The following is a 7,894-nucleotide window of genomic DNA, read 5'->3' on the forward strand; positions in this document are numbered from 1 at the left end:
AAAAAAAAAAAAAAAGAAAAACAATATAATTCGCAGACTGCTGACGACAACAATGAAAATCGGAGCAGAAAACACTGAAGTATCTTCAATGTGATTGGAATGGCGTTTCCATTTTTTAGAGAACATTATTATAAATGATTAATGAACTGCATCACATCAGAATTTAATTTACTCCACTCTGAATTTTTTTTGGTCACGTACTAAATAGTAACTCAAAATGTTTACTGTGGGGTTACTAAAATCTCTTTTTGACAGTCAACAGGTGACAGTATTCGCGCACGAAATCTGACAAACAATGGGGGCTTGCGTGAAGGATCAGATTTAGAAAAGAAAATGCACCTACTATTTCCCTTGCCTAAGAGCACACTTAGTTGAACTTTCTCTGTGTGTGAATGAATTTAGTACACTAAAATCTAACTATAATTAATGGAATTTGCGGTCACCAGAGACTATCGTTTTCCAGTACTACACATCTCTACCACGTGGCAACGGCCTTGCCGCAGTGGATACACAGGTTCCCGTGAGATCACCAAAGTTAAGCGCTGTCGGGCGTGGTCTGGACTTGGATTGGTGACCATCCAGGCCACCATGCGCTGTTGCTATTTTTCGGGATGCACTCTGCCTCGTGATGCCAACTGAGCAGCTACTCGACCGAATAGTAGCGGCTTCGGTCAAGCATACCATCATAACGGCCGGGAGAGCGGTATGCTGAGCCAAGCCCCTCCTATCCGCATCCTCCTCTGAGGTTGACACGGCGGTCGGATGGGCCCGGTAGGCCACTCGTGGCCTGAAGACGGAGGGAGTACGCATCTCTACCACACTTGGCACAGTCTTGGGCCAAGTATGACAGTGGTGTTAAAAATCTGATCGTATTTCATCATCCGTGACAATGGCACCACGGACCTGGAACGAAGTGTTGTCTCCCAGAACCTAAGAGGAAGTCTTTCCTCTCACCACATCTGGCGAAACGCAGGAGATTGCGAGACTCATAAAGCGTTGTCCACCATTTTGAGCTAATTCAGTAAACCACTCTACGTCCCTCACGACTGTTCATTCACTGTTTTCTGGTTGCTGTAGTGTGTACTTAACATTCAGTAGTTGGGGTAAGTGGTTGCGCGGAGTGGCCCTGCGGTTTGAGGCGCCATGTCACGGACTGCGCGGCCGCTCCCGCCGGTTATTGGAGTCCTCCCTCGAGCATGGGTGTGTGTGTGTTCTTAGTTTAAAGTAGCTTAAGTAATGTGTAAGACTGGGGAACAATGATCTCAGCAGTTTGCACCCTTAGGAATTCACACACATTTCAACATTTGATTAAGTGCTCCAACAGGAACTGATATGTTGTCACAGCGATATATTATCTGTATTGGATGTAGAGTCAGACTTTCGCTATCAGTTTCCTGTATCAAGTATTCTGACATGATCTTCTGCTTTTGTTCTGACGATTAAATCAGCAGATAAGATATATGCGGATACTGGGTATGAAGAACAAGCAAAGCTTCTACCATTTTAACTGAACTGAAAAAAAAATGGGGATAAACGATAGAAGGGCTCTCATAAACGAGTAATTGAGAAGAATATTATACAACAATTAATTATTTCAACCGAAACTTCAGCTGAAACCTATCAGTACGTACTACTGTTAGCAGCTGTGGCACTTTGACTGCACAGATTAGCTGCACCAGGATATCATCCACACGTTGCAACACCAGCTTCTCGTCTACATTGTCGCCGTCTGTGCGTCATGTTGTGAGGTATCATACTATAATGCAGTGGAGTCGAACTGACGCTTGTGGCCATGACACTGAGCTACTAAAGTAAATGTTGAAGAGGACATCGGTGACACGTTGTAGCGGTAAGTGTGTCATCTAGGTGCCAAGCAGAGTGGGAAAACTTATGCAAGCAATGCATTTTGTCTTCCATATCATCAAGACCGTTGCTTTACCATTTTTCGATTTCTGAATGAGTTGCAAGGTTTTCAGTCATATCAGCTGTGAGATGCCTTATCTTCATGTTTATTAGTTGTTCTCTATTTGTGAGACCCAAAATTTTTTATTTAAACAAGTGCGACGGTGAAATAATGTCCTGAGAGAAGTGGACGTGTCCGAGGGCAGCCTCCAGCCTTTGTAAATGTTTTGGGACACATGTAACACTCCAGTGATTGGTGCCTTACCATTCTCTAGCAGTGATAAGCCTTTTTGCTAAATCCATTCACCAAAGGGATTTACGTAAAACAGAAGTATATTCAGATTGCACCAAGTATCACAGTTTACAAGGAATGTAGGTTGATGAATGGAGGGTGGGGAAGGGAAGGGGGATGTGTGGCAGTGGGAAGGTTTAGTGTTGGTAGGAAAGTGTGATGGTCTGATACTCTTATATATCACCTGCACCTATACTTGTCATTAAGTAATACGAAGTATCTATTCAGTGATGAAAATAATCACAACATTTTGCAAAAAGTGAAATCATGTTCTTTAACGAGCAGCACAAAAGTTTCATGTTGTGATTGTGTCTGGCATTCAAAATTCTCGCATAAATATTGTCTGGGGTTCAAAATTCTCACATCAGTATTAAACAATTAAGTAATAGCGAGACCTGACATCTTACATAGTACACATGTGCAGCAAAACAAACAAGGCAAAAAAAATTTTCTATCGACTTCCATTAGGACAGTTTAAGACGTCTTGAGACGTTGAAGCAGTTGTGTAGAAAGCGGACGTGGCACATCCGATACCGCTACTTGTCGTCGTCAGGGCGTGTCTTACTTGGATGAATTGTGGGGAAACCATTGGCGTACAACAAACTTTTAACATGCATGCCTTATTGAAAAACGTATGCATTAAAACAAAAGAAGACATGAATAGCTACAACTACTTGTGTCAGAGCATAGAGAGTACCATGTTCACGAGACATTTGCGTGAATGGGATTCGGTTGAAAACACAAGGCACATCTGTGTTTGCGAGGGCAACATGGTCACTAGTTAGATTCGAAGTTGAGGTGAGAATAGTGCTACCTAGCAGGGGAACCAGTTACACTGGTGGCTTCATTAGGCAAATCACATTTGGTTTTAATACACACCGGTTTCCTTCTTAGAATGCTCTATTAGGTTTAAGTCACCTACTTCTAATAAGAATCGCGTTATTATCGGTGAGCGATGGAGGAATCATAAGGCAAGCAGTGATACACATTTCTATGACTGCATAACATTTGGCTATCGCAAAGTGACCGTTAAGGCTGTTCAGGAAGTTATCATCATCATTATCATCATCATCATCAACGCAGTCCGTTTGCATATCGTTTTGCATTACCTGAAGACATTTTCTTGGAGGACGTTCCCACCAGTATCCTTGGATGAGTTAATTTCGTTGTGGTATATGCCCATATGTCCACGTGATCACTTGTATCACACGTTTCGCAGTTGATAATTGCAGTGATTACACTGAGAACCGATGATGTCTGCATTTTGCTTAGATAAGCTCTCCTGTCTATAATGTGCGTGGGCCATAACATGTAAAACATGCAAGTTGATGCTCTAAGCAGTGAGAGAGCATGCATTATCCTAAACGCACATATGCCTAAAACAAATGAGAATTATTTTGGTACTTTTCCTACGTACTTTTCAAAAGAACATAATTTAACCTCCAACGTCAGATAAAAATGGAAAAAGATGTTTGGTCGTAAAATAATCGCATAAACTTAAGTACAATGTCGCAAATGGCTTTAGGTACATATTTCTCATAGACAAACACATACACAGTGGAATATAAACGACTCGCACCACGCTGAAACTAAGAGAATAATATCATCCTCCTACTTTACGTGTAAGATGCACGTCAACTTATGAAATGGACTTTGCTTTGTAGACATATGGAACTCAGTTGCCGAAAATATTACTTTAGATTTTACTGTAATTTTCTGCAGTAAGACGTACTTCCTAATAACGCCAGAGGTATATTGTTGATTTTATAGTAGAAAATGTACTGTTAACTTAACGTGCACAACTCGTTGTTTTCCAAAATTTGCCATAGGCTATTCTCACATATCTTCAGTGTCGAAAGATACAGCAAACTGTACGGACAATTCCAAACGACGGGATGTGTATGTTAGCATAATGATATGTTCAGCATCTCACTAAGAGTACTTTTAATGTGCTTTTCTTTCTTTGTGTAAGTATAACTTGCATAATACTGTCCGTATTACGATAATGTAAAACCTTGTCTCCATAGTAAGCATATGGAGTGGAACAATGTTGTCTGAGTGATATTATTTTCTTACATTTTCCATATATTTTGATAATATGCACGTTTTACTAGCAAGCACAACACCCATACATTGTATTTCCCTCCACTAATATTTCCAACTGTTAAATGTTTACCAAGCGAATGGTTTCCAATGATTGGTTTCGGTTCCTCCAGAATCAATCTATTTTTCTCCCCACACACTATGTACTTTGAAGCATCCTTCATTTAAATAATGTAAATGAGTCACTGTAGCTGTAGATGCTATTCCGGTATGAATGAAGCTGAACAGGAATAATTTGCACTATTTTCAGAGAATAATTCCACCACACTCATCTAACTTATCGGGAGACTTCTCTAAAACTCCATCCTCTGAATTTGAGTGCATTTTTCCTTTGAGACTATATCGCCAACACCCACTACCTAAAGACTGCCACATGTGCGAATTAATTCGTGAAACACAACTTAACTTCGCAACGTAATTATTTACTACACAGGAGCAGCTACGATAATTTGTTGTCTCCAATTGACGTGGTAAATAACGGAAGAGGGGACGTTGAAGACTCACATAGGCTACGACAATTGCTTTAGATAATTATAGGACATTTAATATATATTGCTCAATAAATGTCACCTCGCAGCATTAGCTCCAGCGCCCCAGATTCATGTTTCTTGTGCATGTTAAATACGTCTTCCACACCTGTACAATATGGCCGCTAATGTATTTTCGTGTCTTTCCTATTAATCGCTACAAGCATATCTCCATTACTCAGTGATCATACTTTAGTTTTATGATGGTTTTCACATTAATACCTCTTGGCCACAAATCTATACTAACAATACTCAGAGAGAGTAAACTTTCTTCGTTTAGATAGTCTACTCATTTCACGAAAAACATTCATGTCCGTTTCAGTCCCTCAGAAATGAAGAAAGAAAATTTTTGTAGGATATCTCAGGAAATATGCATTACTAGAATACCATGGATCACGTGAGGAAAGTATTTTGTGAGACTCAAGTCTGGAACGTCAACCACCTCATCGAAAACTTCAAACTCATTGGAGTTTAATGACAATTTCATAGGCGATAATTGCGTTGCAGATTTATGATCAACACATAAATGGTACTCCGAGTATCAGATCACCTCATGAGAAGAACTCGCTGTGTCCCCTGCCATTTAGACGGGGACATCCAGATGATGACTGGGACACTATTGCAGATGTTGATCTGTAAGACAAATAGCAGGTATTCGAACACTTTTATGTACGAGGATACACACTACCACTGGACCGATACAAGGATGTAACTAAGCGTCGAGGACGTCACCACTGTACATCAGTTCAGTCATAGTTCCACATACCGAGATATGCTGGAAAAGTACATTAACTAATTCGCAGACCGAGCTTTGTTCGAAGACTTAACAGCCGTCTGTATCTCATAATCTGATTGTTGTGTGTTCTTGATACGAAACCTGCTGCGACGGAAGTCCTGTGTGCAGGGAATGATTTCATTTTGGTCAGTATTCCACTCTACTTGTACATGTCGCGGTGGCCACTTCGAACGTCTCATCCAGTTATAAATGGCGAACGGTAAACACACTGCTCTTCTCCACCCACACATGTGTCGACAATTAAATAGTATGAGCACAGTGAAATGGGGCGTCACTATCCCAACGGCTAAGACATCCGCAAGGTGGGAGGGAGGGACATGGTACTGTTATCCGAGTGCGTAGCATCAAATATGAGACGCCGGTTGCTGAGACATTGTCAGCTAGATTAACAACATGCTGGTTCTTACGATACACACTATAGCTACTATTTGCAGGTAACAAAAGCACAGACATTAATCACGTGGCCTTGTCTGTCTCACCATCACGCTGTTTACAGGAAATCATATCATGACAGCCTCATTCAGCTTGTTTATTAGAGGTGTGTTGAGAGAACCGGGATCACGGGACAGACAGCACAAATATTATAAAATGTGCTGTTGCTGCTACCTCGATTGCTGAGACTATTATGTGTGTGAGAATGAAATTTGTATTATGATTACAAAATAATGTAGTGGATTCGTCTGATAATACCAGTTCGGTTACGTAATCAATCCAGGTATAGTCGGTTGTAATATGGAATAGATAAATTCCCATATCACTGGTAATAATGCCCTTGGGTTAATGACGGACACTAACTGCAATGGTGAAATTATAAAACAGTGACGTTGTTCCAGTTACTGAATCAACAAACTGGAACCGCGTTTTAAAAGTTAAATAATCTAAACGATCATTCTATCAAATTTTCAACGCCTTGGTAAAGATGGCGTCGGAAGATAATCGAATTAATGAATCATTCCCTGGTAAATGTCTTTGGCTCGCCGCAATGCTACCTTCTGGCTCGCTTCGATTCATGGACATGACTTACATCGTAAAAAAGTTTTACTACTGCTTCGTTTTGAACTCAACCATAAGAATCTCCGAATCTATCAGGTGTCTTCTTCCATTCCTGCCAGTCTGTCCACTGCTACTTGGAACATGGGCCTTGCTACAAGTGTTCCTTTCACTAAATTCCAAATTCAACCACAGTATCAATTAACGAGTCATCTTTTGCTTAACTGACATTCACAAAGTATTGTAATATACTCTCATCTTGAGGCAAGCACTGCATGTCCCCCCCCCCCCCCTCTCTCTCTCTCTCTTCGGAAAAAGTATTTCCTGTGTAATTCTCAGTTTGGTTTATGCGAAATCTACTTGTTTCACCACAAACACTCCCATGTGTCACGTTCTACTTACGTTTCAGAAAATTCTCAAGTGTGTCATTGCCCACTCTAAGTTCGGGGGAAATTTTCCTTTAGCCGGTCAGTGGTCTTCCCAGTCTTTAACTCCAACATGGAGCGACAACAGTCCCAGCTGTCTCCTAACTACTACTTCAGTGCTGGACGTCACTTACCAGACCAGTGGTCTTCAATGCTGTCAACTGCAGCGTGCGTGTCTATAAGCAACAATCAAAACATTTGTGCGCATAACTGGAGACTCTCCATGTTTGATCACCCTATTACCGTCTGAATTAAGAGAAACTTGGAATTATTTACGTAGATTTCACAAATAATCCTTAGTACTTTTGTTCATATCTTAACTTGATGCTAGTCGGTAATACGTCATTGTACAGGTGCTGAGTTGATGAACGCATTTTACTAGTAGTTTAATACTCTTCCTATTTTACGTAGCGACTAGGAGCTAAAGGCTAACATAGCGTATGAATATATGTATATTTCTCTCGGTAGGAGTAACAAGGCTCGTGTAGCCTGTAGCCCCGGCAGAACTGACGGATTACATATGCACTAAATCCTCAGGCACTGAAAAATGTGGAATTTAATACGGAATACAGACGAATATGTTGTCTCGACTGTGACACGATGTTTACTCCCGTGGCCTCTGTTATCGATGCAGGCCTAACGACGGAGACATTGTAGTGTCCTGAGTTGGACTGCTCTATTGACTTGTAGGTAATTTCCAAGAATGTTTGCCCATCGAAGCCGCGGGTCCCAAATGGTAAATATCGAACCTGCGATTCTACATCGGTTACGCGATGTGGTGGCCAGCGTTATGGGCATGTTTATAGTAGTTGCTACAGACACGACAAAATTAGAGAGTTGCTAAAATAGTTGTAATTAC

General features: G+C 41.0%; 1 pseudogene; it reads left to right on the forward strand.

Annotated features, from left to right (window-relative positions):
* Positions 1–484: 484 nt before the first annotated feature.
* Positions 485–602, forward strand: LOC124546335 (annotated as a pseudogene).
* Positions 603–7,894: the final 7,292 nt, after the last annotated feature.

Source organism: Schistocerca americana, chromosome 8, assembly GCF_021461395.2.
Source record: "Schistocerca americana isolate TAMUIC-IGC-003095 chromosome 8, iqSchAmer2.1, whole genome shotgun sequence".
Taxonomy (NCBI): domain Eukaryota; kingdom Metazoa; phylum Arthropoda; class Insecta; order Orthoptera; family Acrididae; genus Schistocerca; species Schistocerca americana.